The sequence below is a fragment of the Schistocerca americana genome, chromosome 9 (assembly GCF_021461395.2).
Source record: "Schistocerca americana isolate TAMUIC-IGC-003095 chromosome 9, iqSchAmer2.1, whole genome shotgun sequence".
Classification (NCBI taxonomy): domain Eukaryota; kingdom Metazoa; phylum Arthropoda; class Insecta; order Orthoptera; family Acrididae; genus Schistocerca; species Schistocerca americana.
In genome coordinates, this window is record NC_060127.1 from 193,145,039 (window position 1) to 193,161,418 (window position 16,380).

Sequence of the window (16,380 nt, forward strand, 5' to 3'; positions counted from 1 at the left end):
AGAACAAATTGTACAGGAGTTGGCAATGGGTCCAATGCAGTACACTAAAAGAACTATGCAGATTATAAATGAGGATCTTATAAGGGTGCAGAACCAACTACAGGTCAAAGAGGGGCACACAGTTGCAGCCAGACAGTTATGTATTTTGACAGATAATATTAATGGTGCAACATTGGAGACGTGAACAATGGAGGAATTTGTTTTTCATGCAATACAAGGATAGCTAAGCGGTACACTATTGCCATCGCTGCAATTCTTATCAGGACCCCAATAAGTGCAAAAGGATTTTATACCTGAGCCAAAGCATACAGCAAAACCAACTTAGGTCAGCTTAGCAGTATTTTGTCACATTAGCATTTGAAGCGGATGGAGTGCGACTACATGTGTCAATACGTTTTTTGGTCGTAGGCTTAAATGCCCAGTATCACTGTAATATTATACATCCTTACCTTGTGAAACGGAGCACAGCAGGAAAATGGGTACAAGTGTCCACTAGTCAAGTAATGATAATTTTAGAGAACAGAGAAACATAAGTGCTGATGTCCAGCGATGAGAATGGGATTGCTAGCAGGAGATTAGTACAGTCGGTTCAACCAGGGTGGTTCAGATTGACACACATGTATGCGAGGTACGAATGTTCCTGGGGAAATCCAAAGCAACAGAGTTGGTGACAGTGTTAAAACTCAAAGAATATGTGTGACATGGATATATTTGTTATACACTCCGGTAATCATAATTCTGAATTACTATAAAAAATGAAAGCCATGGAGTATGTCTAAAATGGAATTAAAAAATAGTGGAATCTTAATAAATGGAAACCGTTGGCAATATAGCCAGAACAACATTTTACTTATTGGCAGAGAAAAACAGTAGCCGAGTTGACACATCCTTCATTGTTTTTGCCAGAGAAAAAGAGAGACTGCCAGTCCAAAATCTAATACACTCAACCCGGACACCCTTTTGTCAGTAGACCAACTAACAGCATCACAGAAGGGGCAGATTTCCTCTGAACAGATTTTACAACACACCCAAAAGTATTGGAGGGGGGGGGGGGGGGGGGGGGAGACGACAGCGTAATCACATGATAAACATAAGCATTTCAGCTCCAAGTATTATAATGGTTCTGATCACCATTTGTGTAACTTAGATTTGCTATAAGGAAAAAAGCTATAAAACACCTGGAATTATCTGTGCACATGTTGAACATTTCTCAGCATGGCGATATGACAGGAAATACTACAGAGTAGTTAAGAGTGAGTTATATGTCTAGGTACTAGGAACTAGGAATAAGGACCCAATTATGAACTAGAATTATGTTTTAAGAGGCATAAGATTTGTGAGATTGACTTCAATTTTTATAAAGGGATATCGCATGAAGGATAGATTAATAAGACATGTAGACTAACAGGAAGGTGTGTAAATTTGGGACCAGTTTTATAAAGGATGGGGAATGTTGCACAGTAGAGCAGTAAGTCAGTGTAGGAATAAAATTTTGTAAAAAAAACGACCTAGAAGTCACTAAATGGGGCGCATCTGCCAGTTAAGCTACAGTGTCTTAACCAAATGTCAACTCGGGAGACCCAAAGTACAAACAAGCTGGGAGCCAATTTCATCCGACTATGCAATAGGGAAGCCAAGAATGACCGATTCAGCAGTTTGACAACAGTGTGGAGCAGATAGAACGTCGCTGAATGCAGCAACTTCACCAGGAGATGTCTGAAGAATGTCTTTCAGGGTGCAAACTTCACATAAAGGAACATTTCTGAAATCCTGAAGTTAAATGCAAGAGAAACCGGGAGCACTGACAGGCTCAGACAATAAGAGTACTCACTGTCACCAACGTGGGGGATCATATCACCACCTGCTATAAAACCTCCACCCTCCTGAGGTCATTCTACGAGTGAGGCCATTCAGTCTGCATCACAAATACAGATAGAAGACCAGCTCTATTAAGTTGCATGATGCACTGGTGAATTCAACAAGTGTCAAGCTGCCACCAACTTGGAGTCCACTGCTACAATCCAGGCACAGAGGGAACTTCTGATCTGCACGGTGCAGTCCTGCCAGTCACAACTGTGACTGACTGAGGATGGGGGCTGGGCCGATCTACCATGGATGAAGAACCAGACTGAGGATGGGGGCTGGGCCGATCTACCATGGATGAAGAACCAATCTGCCAATCTGCAAGCTGTCCAACTCGGCCCATGGATGCCTGCATCACCACCTCCCTGGCCGTATGCTCGGATCGACACTCGGGATGTTCTTAGGGTCGTTGTCGGGTCTTCTGCGTTCCTCAGCAGCCACATCGAGCTTTCAAGCAGTGCAGGCTCAGCACGGCCACTGAGAAGAAGTAGAGTGATTGTAAAGCTTTTGCCAATAAATTACTGTTAACTGAATGATGTTTCATTAGTGCTCCATTTTTCACACAGTATCTACATATACTGACAAATGTTCTGGCAGATTTATATCACTGTACATCACACAGTCTGTGAGATATGACATCATAAATGTTGAGAAACTGCCACAGCAGCACCATATTTTGTTTTACTACTTCTTAACTAAAGAATATATTCACAACACATTTCACAAACATATTAAAAGAGAATTATATAAAACCATGGGCATATTCCAACACTTTCAATCAACTAATCAAGAACTTCCAGAGGTTTGTGATTAGGAACATTTACATTTTCTATTTGTTTGTTCTTCATAGCAAATCTCTGGAAGTTCTTGACCGATTGAGTTGACATTTTGACACAATGTTACATTCTCGTATGGGTGCGTTTTTATGTACCTATTTTTGCAAAAATCCTCCTCCGACTTCAATTTAAGCATATCATATGCGAAGGGATCTCAATCGCTTATAACAGTACTGTTGTCATAATACTGTTAATCTCATGTTGCAAATATACAGGGTGTTACAAAAAGGTACGGCCAAACTTTCAGGAAACATTCCTCACACAGAAATAAGACGTTATGTGGACATGTGTCCGGAAATGCTTAATTTCCATGTTAGAGCTCATTTTAGTTTCGTCAGTATGTACTGTACTTCCTCGATTCACCACCCGTTGGCCCAATTGAAGGAAGGTAATGTTGACTTCGGTGCTTGTGTTGACATGCGACTCATTGCTCTACAGTACTAGCATCAAGCACATCATCAGTACGTAGCATCAACAGGTTAGTGTTCACCACGAACGTGGTTTTGCAGTCAGTGCAATGTTTACAAATGCGGAGTATGGATTAGCACGGGGCTAAAGCCGTGGCGCGGTACGTTTGTATCGAGACAAATTTCCAGAATGAAGGTGTCCCGACAGGAGGACGTTCGAAGCAATTGATCGGCGTCTTAGGGAGCACGAAACATTCCAGCCTATGGCTCGCGACTGGGGAAGACCTAGAATGACGAGGACACCTACAATGGACGAGGCAATTCTTCGTTCAGTTGACGATAAACCTAATGTCAGTGTCAGAGAAGCTGCTGCTGTACAAGGTAACGTTGACCACGTCACTGTATGGAGAGTGCTACGGGAGAACCAGTTGTTTTCGTACCATAGACAGCATGTGCAGGCACTATCAGCAGCTGATTGCCTCCACGGGTACACTTCTGCGAATGGTTCATCCAACAATGTGTCAATCCTCATTTCAGTGCAAATGTTCTCTTTACGGATGAGGCTTCATTCCAACGTAATCAAATTGTAAATTTTCACAACCAACATGTGTGGGCTGACGAGAATCCACACGCAATTGTGCAATCACGTCATCAACACAGATTTTCTGTGAACATTTGGGCAGGCATTGTTGGTGATGTCTTGATTGGGCCCCATGTTCTTCCACCTACGCTCAATGGAGCACGTTATAATGATTTTCATATGGGATACTCTACCTGTGCTGCTAGAACATCTGCCTTTACAAGTACGACGCAACATGTGGTTCACGCACGATGGAGCTCCTGCACATTTCAGTCGAAGTGTTTGTACGCTTTTCAACAACAAATTTGGTGACCGATGGATTGGTAGAGGTGGACCAATCCCATGGCCTCCACGCTCTCCTGATCTCAACCCTCTTGACTTTCATTTATGGGGGCATTTCAAAGCTCTTGTCTACGCAACCCCGGTTCCGAAGCACTTCAATGACATTAAACCACACACCTATTTTCTTTCTGTATCTTTGCAACACGTGCCACATACAGCTAGAATTTCGATAAATTTTATATGTGGCTACAGAATTTTAGATGTGGCTAGTAAAGTTAACATCCAAATTTTAAAAAAGTAAAATGGGACTTCACAATTTTTTTTTTTTTTTGAATATGTCGAAATTTCCAATTCCTTGCCCAGTATCTGCTAACAACATGTCAAAAACTTTTGCACCATTTGAGGGATCCTAGAGAAGGATGCATACTCTGTATGGCAGCAATTTTACTTTTAGTATTGAAGTCGTAAATTTCCCAATTCATCCTATACTGGCATGAAAGTGTAAGAATCCAGAGTTCCCCAAAAGAGCTTCACTTAAGAACTTTGCACAACATTCTTACACCACATGATTGTAGAATAAATAATGTTTTCTTCTTTACTTCCACAGAAGATTGTACCATATGGGAATATTAACTGGAAGTATGCAAGCAGTCCCGTATGAGGGTCACACAGTAATAGAGGTTTCCCAAGGGCAAAGCAGGCAGAAATGGGCTTTTTGGTTAACTAACCTACCTTAGGTTGTTATCATCCTCGATAGCTAGGAATTTCACACATGCAGCTTCATTTAGTGAGTGCCTACTGATCTCTACTTCTGTTAGCTGTAACTCATTTTTATTTGTTTGTGATTATATAATATGGTTTTTAGATACTCGAGTTGCCCAAAAAGTACGCTTCCCTATTTTATTTCTCAGAGAGAGGGGGGGAAAAAAAAACTTTGTCCATGACGTGCAGGCTGGTGAGTTCGACTGGTACATCTTGACAACACTCGCACTGGATTACAATGCACACCGCAGTATCTTGCTAGTCCACAGCCAGTTAGCACTACAACAAAGTGTGTGCGCTTGTGAGCTGCACTCTGTCATTCATTGCTCCCCCTCCCCAACAAAATTAGTGTCTCCTGTCTACATACATCAAGATTTAATGTATGTCTGTGGAGAAGGATGTACAAGCATTCAAGTGGTTCAATGCTGGCATATACAATTTGATGACGACTATGTGCATGACGACAGTGCACAAGGATGTACACCACCGTGGCATGTGATTATGCTGCTGATGCTGATGCAGCTATTGCAATTGGCAATATTGTGAGGGACTGTTGTATTACCACTGAAAACCTTCTAGTGTGACTACCTCCTGGGGCTGCATTTGAACACTCATCCATCACAAAGATCCTGACAAACCATCTTCACTACCACAAAGTCTGTGAGAGATTGGAGCCACATTTGCTGAGCAATGTCCACAAGCAGCAATGGATGGATTTGGGTAGAATGTTTCTTGAAATGCATCAGAGGGGTGGAGAACTACTCCAAAACGGGCAGTCAGAGGATTTTGCTCATTCACTACCTGCATCGCTACACCAATATGAAAGCAGAGGGGTACTGCAGTATCTTGAGGAATCAGAGTGCCATCAAGAGAAAACATCCTGAACTTTTGTCTTGCTAAGTTCTCTTCCCTTGTGGCAATGCTCAGCCTCATACTGCTCAAATGACCCAGGCCGAGTTTGGAAGATTCATCTAGGAAGTGTTCCCGCTCTTCCGAATCCACCAGACTTTGCCCAAGTGATTTTCACATGTTTCCCCAGCTGAAAGGTTACTTTGAAAATAAGTACTTTAACACTGATGATGACGACACATCGACAGTGAACAGCTGCTTATGAGCATAGTGCCCGACCTAGTTCAACAACGGTTTGAAAAACCTTGTCACTTCCCTAAGAATGCTTGAAAAAAAGATAGTGACTGTGTAGGAAAGTAACAGAAGAGTTTTATAATGTCAATAAAACTATTTCAAGAAGATAAACTGTGTAAAATTTTTTTTATAAAATAGGAAACTATCATATTGGACAGTCCACATATAAAGCTGTTAGCTGTGAACCTGCTATAAGCATGTTTGATTATGTCCTGTCTATACCTGGTACTGCCATGTACAGATATTTATGAGCAAATTTGTACCATCAGCAAACATCACATTTTTGAAGATACCTCCAATGTCTCTGGTGACTCACTTATGCAGCTTGAGAACAGGAATGGGTCAAGGTGTCAACTTCCTGATATACTACTCGTGTCATCACAATGGTAATTTCATTGAGTTGTGTGCACCATTTGTTTCATGAAGGCAATACACACACAGAGCAACAGTAATATGTAGGGGCTGGAAAATTCGCATTTTGTGACAAATGCATGCAAATTACTTAACAGAAGCTATTTAGTAGCGAACTGTCTCCATATGAACTCTACTATCAGTGACAGTCTGAAACAGCTCTATTTTCTGCATATGAATATTGAAAATTTAACCAATTTTCAGTTACTGGGATTGAACATCATCTGGCGAAGCCCAATTTGGGAAGATAATGCATGTAAGAACCTGTATGCAAAATAAATAGTGTATGAACGCAATGACGTATCAATGCACACAATGATCTGGACAACTGTGGATGGTCGAGTGGTCTATTTACGACCTAGCATTTTAAAACAAAAAAATGCTATAAGTTTATTTGTTAGCCAAATCTCAATAGATGGTATAATGAAGAAACTTTTAACACGGCGTATTATGTGGCAGATGTTTTGAACTGTGGTCAGAGCGAATGGTGCCAGAGGTCGGGACCGAACTATGTTGTTAACAATACTCTGCTAACCTCAAAAAGCAACTGCACGGTAGGTGTCCCTGAATGCCTTTTGTTTTGCATTGCTCATTGTTTTCTACCACGGATTTTGATTACCACACTTACAACACCAGAAGAGATCGGCAATGTGTCAGCCCTGCTGTAGGCTGCTGCTGCCCTGCTAAAGGGAGACAGGGCTCGTTTTCCTGCACCTCTCCTCTCCCGTCTGCCAGTCAAAATTCTAGTTTGTTTACACTCACGGCTATCTACCACCATAGCCAATAGTGCTATAGTGACTGAAAAACAAAATCTGTAACACTTTTTGACTGGGCTGAAATCCTCTTCCTAATGTAAAAATAGAATTTCTGTACTTTTGGTTCTAATTCTACATTACGTCCCTTGTCAGTTCAATTTGTAGCGTTGCCAAGTACGGGTCACATAGCTGTGAATGTCCACGGAAGGTCGAAATTAATAGTCTGCAGATTTAGTAATCGTCGAATTGGGTGGGAAAAGACAAGTAATGTCCAGAAACACCTTAATTTGGCAACGCATTCAGTTCACTGGTGGGAAAATGCTGCTACTTTTCGGCAGAAAAATCACTCTTGAAAGCTTAAATACTGCCAGACCAAGAAAACACAGACCATTTCGGAACAAAAAGTGTTGCTGTTTCTGCAAAAGCATACAATCCAGTCAATAAATTCCCATCTAATCATTTACAAAAACAAGAAAATAGATGCAAATTTTGACAAAATGGTGTGAATTTTACCACAAATAGATTCAAATTTTCCGGATGCTAATAATGTGTGTAGTGCTCATCACAGGAGACACCATATTTAATGTTTTCCCACTCTCAATTTACCATCATTCCTGTGATGAACCTATATTTTCTGTTGTTGGTTCATGCTCCACACATGGAACAGTTAATGCCTTCACCATTATAATTTTGAACTTCCTTTGTGAAATTTTACGACCTATACAAACAAAGACTTTGGCTACGTCACAGGATATGCCAACGGGGTAAATCATCTTGTTTAGTTCCACCAACCCGAGTTTTTTAAAACTAAAATGAAGCTGTCACTAACACAAAAGCTGGTATGAACAATACAGTGCTTAGCATTATAGTCTTAGTGAGGGCTGTGTGCCCTTAAAACAATCCAACAGCTGCCTTGCCCAGCCAATTATAGGGCGGATATATAGTTTCATGTGGAGTATCACAGAGCAATTTCCCATTGCATTGCGCACATGCAGAAATGATACAGCCAGGGGTGCGGAGGACACAGTTTCTACTCATCTTATCTTATCTTGAAACACAGGATGCTATCACTCTTGCTTGTTCATTTAATAGTTCGTGCTTCCTTTATTTCATTTATTCAAAAAAGTAAATTTGAACTGACCAGAAGTCTGGTTTGAACACTGTACTGCTTTGTTAGGTATAGTCCTGGTAGGTTCAGTACCCCCAGCTTCCTTTAACCGACTTACCAGCCAGTTATAAAGGAGCCTACATTTAAGGTGGACAGTACAACTTTGCATTTTTCACATCGAGAGATCATTACCAGAGGTGAATGAAGTGATAACTTACAGAAAAGTTCTTAGTACCAACTGGGGTTGAACCCCAGACCTATTGATTTTTAGCTTGACAGTTATTCCCTAAGCCACCAGGTCACACATTATATACACCATATTGGTAATGTGTGTGTCAGCATATGCACACTACTGTGCGAGAGCCCTTTTCTCCTTATCTGTTCTAGATTGCGATTGCTCCAACACACACTGTAAATGGTGCAATGAAGTTGTGCTTTACAAACCATTCTCAAAATAATTGTGATGATATCCTGAGTCCCAGAATGCAGTCACTATTGTTTTTACCTTTACCTTCACCTTCACTGTTTTAACACAGCAGTGCCAGGTTCATTCCCATTATGCTTCGGCTTTGTCCAACAAATTTTTGGGGACATGAAATATGGCACACCTACAGCACCCTCAGACTTTTCATATGAACTATCATTTAACTTTAAGATCACAATTTATTCAGTTCTGTGCAAGGCAGGATAAATCACCACCACCAAAAGCGACAGTTCACGGTGGAAGGGAAATGTGTAACAATGAATGTTCAAAATTAATGAGCACGTATACTGATAAGAACTTTCAAGTCAAATTTGTGCGTTACAGATCATCTAAAATTCTCAAGTTCATCAACAACAATATTATGAAAAAGATAGACTGGCCTCCTCCTATCTCTGCCTCAGTGATCAGACAGTGGAGAAGGCATTTGGCCTGAAGCTCACATGTTTAGTAGTCTTTTGTTTTGCCTGCCTGCGACTCAGCATCTGTTCTGTACGGCGAGTAGCAATCTACCCTTTTTGTAATACTGTTGCTATTCCATGCTGGATTTTCCACTGTTTGAGTCTACCAACATTCTCTCTATGTGTAACTGCTGAGTTTGGTGGCAATATAATGAGACAGCTAGCTTACTTTGCAGATAAAGATGCTGTAAGAATAATATTTTTTCCACCACATTTGAACCTTACGTATGTGACTGTTTAAAAATGGAAAATCTGGGATGGAATAACAACAGTATGAAATGTGATACACTGCTACTCACCACATACAGGAGGCACTGAGTGGCAGACAGGCACACTGAAAGAAGACTGATATTTTCATCTATCGGATAAGTTCTTTATCAGATGAAGACAAAACACATACACAACTTCTGATTACAGGAGACACATATGCATAGCTCAGACACTGTTGTCTGCAGGTATTAAGGTCTGACTACGAATGGTGAGCAGTCATCTTGGCTAGGGTGCCAAGTGGGGATACAGAAGAGGCATGGTGCTAGGAAGAAGAGGAGGAGGAGGAGGAGGAGGAGGAGGAGGTTAGAGATAGGGATGGGGGAAACACAAAGTGCTGCCTGTGAGAGTGCAGGAATATGGCAGTTACAGAATAGTGGACTGTTAGGTGCAGCAGAAGTTAAGCTGTGCTATGGGGTCAAAGGAAAGAGGAAAAATGAATTGTCCTTCCTCCTACTCTGCTTCTCCATCTCTCCTCTTGTCCCTACAGTACAGCCTATCAACACTAAGCCATCTTGCCTCCCACCCCCCACCCCCCTCCACCACACCTCTGCACACGTGCAGATGCCAACGGACAGCACTAAAGTGTCTTCCCCACCTCTACCTTGGTACCCCTGGCCACGATTGCTGTTTACGACAGTCAAGCCTTAACATCCAGAGAGAACAGTGGCTGTGTCTGTGTGTGTGTGTGTGTGTGTGTGTGTGTGTGTGTGTGTGTGTGTGTGTGTGGGGGGGGGGGTTGTGTGTGTGGTTGTCTACATTTGAATACATACATAGTCAAATAGCTGATAGCATCTAGCACCAGTGCATGATGGGAGTGGCGACTGGGTGGGGGTTAGGAGGGCTGGGGTGGGGACGGGGAGGGACAGTATGGTGGGATTGGCGGACAGTCAAGTGTTGCAGTTTAGACGGAGGGCAGGAGAGAGAGTGCAGAGGGGGGAGAGTGTAAGTACTGGAAAGGAGAGAAATTAAATGACTGGGTGTGGTGGTGAAATGACGGCTGTGTAGAGCTGGAATAGGAACAGGAAGGGGGCTGGATGGGTGAGGACAGTGACTAACGAAGGTTGAGGCCAGGAGGGTTACGGGAACGTAGGATGTATTGCAGGGAAAGTTACCACCTGCGCAATTCAGAAAAGCTGGTGTTGGTGGGAAGGATCCATATGGCACAGGCTGTGAAGCAGTCATTGAGATGAGGGGTATCATGTTTGGCAGCGTGTTCAACAACAAGGTGGTCTACTTGTTTGTTGGTCACAGTTGGTCAGTGGCCGTTCATGCGGACAGACAGCTTGTCGGTTGTTATGCCTACATAGAATGCAGCACAGAGGCTGCATCTTAGCTTGTAAATCACATGACTGGTTTCACAGGTGGCCCTGCGTTTGATGGGATAGGTGATGTTAGTGACCAGGCTGGAGTGGTGCTGGTGGTGGTGGGAGGATGTATGGGACAGGTCTTGCATCTAGGTCTATTACAGGGATATGAGCCATGAGGTAAGGGATTGGGAGCAGGAATTGTGTAAGGACGGAGGAGTATACTGTTTCGGTTCGGTGGACGGCGGAATACCATGCTAGGAGGGGTGGGAAGGATAGTGGGTAGGACATTTCTCATTTCAGGGTGCAACGAGAGGTAATCGAAACCCTGATGGAGAACGTAATTCATTTGCTCCAGTCCCGGATGGTACTGAGTTACGATGCCTGTGGCCTGTGGCCGGACTCTGGGAGGTGGTGGGAGACTGGAAAGATAACCACCAGATAACCACTAACCACCAGCAATGCTCCACTTCGAGAGCTGCCATCCTTTCCATACCAAGAAATCCCTTCCGTGCAGCCTAGCCACTCGTGGTCGTTGCATCTGCAGTGAAAAAACAGTCCTCCTCGAAATATACCGAGGGTCTCAATAGTGACGAGCTGGGCAACGTGTGTAAAGGGAAAGGAACTGTGGAGAGTCTGTCGAGGAAATGGTTGTTATCTTTGATATAGGAGGATAGGTTCCGGGTAATATGTTGAAGGTGTTAGTCTATGAAAGCAGAGATTCTCTCAGTGGGGGCACAGTAACCGGCCACAATGGGGCGTCCTGGGTGGTTGGGTTTATGGACTTTAGGAACCATGTAGAAGGTGGGGGTGCGGGCAGTGGTAGGGGTAAGTAGAGAGATGGACTCTGGGGAGAGGTTCTGGGACGGATTTGAGTAGTGACGGGAGATCCTGCTGGATTACTGTAATGGGATCACTGTGGTATGGTTCGTAGGTGGTAGTATTTGACAACCGACTGAGTCTTCTGCCACATAATCCTTGCGATTCAAAACAGTGGTGGTGGAGCCTTTGTCAGCAGGTAGGATTATAAGGTCGGGATCAGTTTTTAGATGGTCGACTGCAGTTCTTTCTGCGTATGTAAGGTTAATTTGCACATTGAGGGATTTGGGGAATGATGTTGAGGCAAGGTTCAAGGTTAAGAAATTCTGGAAGATAACAGGGGGTGGTTTGGAGGCAGTGGGGGTGGATCACGGTTGCATGGAGGAGTGAAATGAGTTAGGCAAGGTTCAATATTGGTCTTTGGTTGAGGCTGATTGGTCGGGTTGGTAGCGAAAATGTGTTTCCACTGTAGGGACCGGGAGAAAGAGAGAAGGTCTTTAACTAGTCCAGCATGGTTGAATTTGGGAGTGGGGCAAAAGATGAGGCCTTTGGAAAGGATCGATATTTTTGTGGGACTAAGGCTTCTGGAGGAAAGGTTAATGACTGTGTTGCGGATCTGATTAGGTTTTGGGTTCTGAGTGGTGGTGGGAGGGAGTTTTTGGAAGGTGGCGTAAGTGTAGTAGGTCTGCGAGACAGGGTTTGTCAGCTATGAGGGGGCGTGGGGGAGGTTTGGAGGTTGGTGTAAAAGTAGTGGACAGTGGTACTCTGAGGCGGGAGTAGGAAGTGGGCAGGATGGAGAGCTTTTTGAGGTGGCGTTGTGCATGCTGCTCAAGTTCCTGCAGGGCAAGAGTTTCAATGTGTGTTATGGGTTCAAGGAATTTGGGATTACATAGCAGGAGAATTTTGCGGATGGAGAAAAGATACTGCAGGGAGGATTGGGCTTGGTTATGGTTTTGCAGGACTACATTGGCGAGGGCTAAGGATTGGCAGAATATGAACAGGTGGAGGTCATTGTGGAAGGAGGGGTGGCAACCAGAGATGGGTAATTTGATGATAAGGCCATTAGTGGGGATTTCATGAGCCAAGCAACAATGCAGCAACAGTATGTGGGACTGGGATCTGGCCAGGGATACGGAAACTTTTCTGTATTGATGCAGAGGGAAATAGCAAGGATCGACGGCGATGCAAAAATGCAAAAAATTACGTAAGAAAGTAGAATTATGCCCGAAAAATTATGCAAAAATACACCCAAATACGAGTGAAAATTATGAAAATGGCGAAATGGATGTACAGGGGGAAGAAAAGAGATGCAATCTGAGGAACGCGATGATAGTGGAAGGCGGAAACTCACTAAAATTGCCGAGGAGTCACAAAGGTCAAAGTAGAGAATAACTAATCACTAATAAATATATGAATATTACTGTGGGTAGCAGGTTTGAGGGTGGATAAGTGTAAAGAAGGGGGACGGCAGATGTGACTGGATGAGGTGGATTTAGTGGGTGCGAATAGGGGTGAACGGAGAAAGAGTGTGTGTGTGTGTGTGTGTGTGTGTGTGTGTGTGTGTGTGTGTGTGAGTGTGTGTGTGTGTGTGTGTGGGGGGGGGGGGGCTGAGGGGTCTGTAGTTAGAGATAAGATCGTGTGGTACCAGGAAAGTGTGGAAGAGGAATCCCTCCTAAATACCCAGAATCCTATACCCCTCACCTGGTTCAGATTCATTGCCAACATCTTTGCTATCTGGATTGAAGGTGAGAACACCTTTTCACATTCCTCCAGAACCTCAACAACTTCTCCCCATTTGCTTCACCTGGTCCTACTCAACCCAACAAGCCACCTTTCTAGGTGTTGACCTTCACCACAGAGATGGCTACATCAGTACCTCTATCCATGTCAAACCTACTAACCAACAGCAATGCTCCACTTCGAGAGCTGCCACCCTTTCCATACCAAGAAATCCCTTCCGTGCAGCCTAGCCACTCGTGGTCGTCTCATCTGCAGTGAAAAGCAGCCCTTCTCAAAATATACCGAGGGTCTCACTGAAGCCTTCACTGACTGTAATTATCCTCCCATCCTTGTACAAAAACAAATCTCCCGTGCCTTATCTTTCCAGTCTCCCACCACCTCCCCCAGAGACCGGCCACAGAGGAGCACTCCCTTTAGTACCATCCGGGACTGGAGCAACTGAATTACATTCTCCGCCAGGGTTTCGATTATCTCTCGCCATGCCCTGAAATGAGAAATGTCCTATCCACTATCCTTACCACCCCTCCTACCGTGGTATTCCGCTGTCCACCAAACCTACACAATATAATTGTCCACCCTTACACAACCCCTGCTCCCAATCCCTTACTGCATGGCTCATACCCCTGTAATTGACCTAGATGCAAGACCTGTCCTATACATTCTCCTACCACCACCTACTCCAGTCCGGTCACTAACATCACCTATCCCATCAAACGCAGGGCTACCTGTGAAACCAGTCATGTGATCTACAAGCTAAGCTGCAATCACTGTGCTGCATTCTATGTGGGCATGACAACCAACAACAAGCTGTCTGTCCACATGAACAGCCACCGACAAACTGTGGCCAAGAAACAAGTAGACCACCCTGTTGCTGAACACACTGCCAAACATGATACCCCTCATCTCAATGACTGCTTCACAGCCTGTGCCATATGGATCCTTCCCACCAACACCAGCTTTTCTGAATTGCGCAGGTGGTAACTTTCCTTGCAATACATCCTACGTTCCCGTAACCCTCCTGGCCTCAACCTTCGTTAGTCACTGTCCTCACCCATCCAGACCCCTTCCTGTTCCTATTCCAGCTCTACACAGCCGTCATTTCACCACCACACCCAGTCATTTAATTTCTCTCCTTCCCACTACTTACACCACCCCCCCCCCCCTGCACTCTCTCTCCTGCCCTCCGTCTAAACTGTAACACTTTACTGTCCGCCAATCCCACCATACTGTCCCTTCCCCTCCCTGCCCCAGCCCTCCATAACCCCACCCAGTCGCCATTCCCATCATGCACAGGTGCTGCTGCTCGCAGTGTAGTTTCAGCTCTCTGAGACTGCAGGTGAGTGTGCAAGTTACGTTTGCGTGTGCCTACTGCTATTGCAAGAGTCACTCCTCTTGTACTTAAGTGGGCATTGTGCCTTTCGTATCAAAGGCTTAATGGCTGAAAGCTACGAGTGTGTGAACCTTTTTATTGTGCCTATCACGACCCAGCATCTCCGCTATATGGTGAGTAGCAAGTTTCCTTCTCTCGTATTGTTACATTCCATCCTGGATTTTCCATTGTTTGATAATACCTAGCAATTTCTTTCAGTGTGTCTAGGTTTAATAATGAATTAAAAAATAGGAGTGTGGGTAAGCTACTACAACCAGCGTAGTGAACCCATTATTGTGGCCAAGATAGACACGAAGCCCACGCCTACTACAGTAGTACAAGTTTATATGCCAACTAGCTCTGCAGATGATGAAATGTATGAGGAGATAGTGAAGGGAAATGAAAATTTAATAGTCACTGATGACTGAAATTCGAAAGTAGGAAAAGGAAGAGAAGGAAACGTAGTAGGCGAATATGGATTAGGAGGAAGAAATGAAAGAGGAAGCTGCCTGGTAGAATTTTGCACAGAGCATAACTTAATCATAGCTAACACTTGGTTCAAGAATCATAAAAGAAGGTTGTATATATGGAAGAAGCCTAGAGATACTAAAAGGTATCAGATAGATTATATAATGGTAAGACAGAGATTTAGGAACCAGGTTTTAAATTGTAAGACATTTCCAGGGGCAGATGTGGACTCTGACCACAATCTATTGGTTATGAACTGTAGATTGAAACTGAAGAAACTGCAAAAAGGTGGGAATTTAAGGAGATGGGACCTGGATAAACTGACGAAACCAGAGGTTGTACAGAGTTTCAGGGAGAGCACAAGGGAACAATTGACAGGAATGGGGGAAAGAAACCAGTAGAAGAAGAATGGGTAGCTCTGAGGGATGAAGTAGTGAAGGAGGCAGAGGATCAAGTAGGTAAAAAGATGAGGGCTACTAGAAATCCTTGGGTAACAGAAGAAATATTGAATTTAATTGATGAAAGGAGAAAATATAAAAATGGAGTAAACGAAGCAAGCAAAAAGGAATACAAACATCTCAAAAATGAGCTGCTGTTGTTTTCTATCTACATAAATGATTTTTTGGATAGGGTGGATAGCAATGTGCAGCTGTTTGCTGATGATGCTGTGGTGCACAGGAAGGTGTCATCGTTGAGTGACTGTAGGAGGATACAAGATGACTTGGACAGGATTTGGGATTTGTGTAAAGAATCGCAGCTGATAAATGTAAATTAATGCAGATGAATAGGAAAAAGAATCCTGTAATGTTTGAATACTCCACTAGTAGTGTAGCGTTTGACACAGTCACGTCGATTAAATATTTGGGCGTAACATTGCAGAGCGATATGAAGTGGGACAAGCATTTAATGGCAGTTGTGGGGAAGGCGGATAGTCGTCTCTGGTTCATTGGTAGAATTTTGGGAAGATGTGGTTCATCTGTAAAGGAGACCGCTTATAAAACACTAATACGACCTATTCTTGAGTACGGCTCGAGCGTTTGGGATCCCTATCAGGTAGGATTGAGGGAAACATAGAAGCAATTCAGATGCGCGCTGCTAGATATGTTACTGGTAGGTTTGATCATCACGCGAGTGTTACGGAAATGCTTCAGGAACTCGGGTGGAAGTCTCTACAGGAAAGGAGGCATTCTTTTCGTGAATCGCTACTGAGGAAATTTAGAGAACCAGCATTTGAGGCTGACTGCAGCACAATTTTACTGCCGCCAACTTACATTTCGCGGAAAGACCACATAGATAAGGTAAGAGAGATTAGGGCTCGTAC

General features: G+C 43.7%; 1 protein-coding gene across 1 annotated transcript in view; it reads right to left on the reverse strand.

Annotated features, from left to right (window-relative positions):
* LOC124551373 (acid phosphatase type 7-like) overlaps positions 1 to 16,380 on the reverse strand; it is a 196,936-nt gene that overhangs the window by 11,884 nt on the left and 168,672 nt on the right. The gene's annotated exons all lie outside the window — the stretch shown is intronic.